Raw genomic sequence first — 788 nt, 5'->3', positions numbered from 1 at the left:
AGATCGTGTGTGCCGAGCAAGTTGTTGGCTTGTGTGTTCGTCAGGCTATGATGACGTGAGAAAGCGCTGGCTTGTGCTTGTTGGCTCTGTTTTTCTCTTTGGCTCTGGTTCACAAAAGCATGATCATGATTAGATCAATATAAACCACGAGACATAATCAATAAGCAAGCTGTGGAACTTGTTATCACTTAATGCTAGTGAGTTGTGCATAATAATATAATAATTGTCAACTTATTAATATCATAGACTACCAACAGTAAAGCAATAACATGAAGTTATCTCACAAAAATTATATAAGAGTGAGCAGCTTAGAGTTGTTTAATAATTTAAACCACAACTATAATATCTATCGTGACACATGTGTGATTAAAAAGAAAAGTATGTGATGATAAAATAACTTATCTTTGCCGTGAAGAGGTGGTTGGTTGTACGTGAGGTAAGACGACGAGAATCTCAATCCCATCCTCTCCATTTTGTTTGTGTAAGAACAATAGAGATGTGTTCTCTTCTGCTATGTATGGTCTTCACGAAGGTGTGACGAGTTCTCATCCATTCCCATGAAACCAAAATCCATCTTGAAGAGAATCACAAGCTGAGTTCTCGTGACGATGAGTTATAGTGAAGGAGATAACACCATGTCTCTTCGATATAATCATGAGGAGCTTGTGCTGGTGTTGGCCAGCCTGTCGGGAGAGCTCTCTTGACGCAGAAGCAAGAGCTTGATGACAGTCTGATGACATTTCCTCGTCGATCTCGAAACCGCTCGTGGCAAGACTAAGCCGAGAAAA

At 40.0% G+C, this 788-nt stretch overlaps 1 pseudogene; it reads left to right on the top strand.

Annotated features, from left to right (window-relative positions):
• Nucleotides 1–788, top strand: part of LOC106302738 — an 8977-nt pseudogene that overhangs the window by 3021 nt on the left and 5168 nt on the right.

This window comes from Brassica oleracea, chromosome C7, assembly GCF_000695525.1.
Source record: "Brassica oleracea var. oleracea cultivar TO1000 chromosome C7, BOL, whole genome shotgun sequence".
In the NCBI taxonomy this organism is placed as follows: domain Eukaryota; kingdom Viridiplantae; phylum Streptophyta; class Magnoliopsida; order Brassicales; family Brassicaceae; genus Brassica; species Brassica oleracea.
This window is presented reverse-complemented; position numbering and strand designations above follow the sequence as displayed.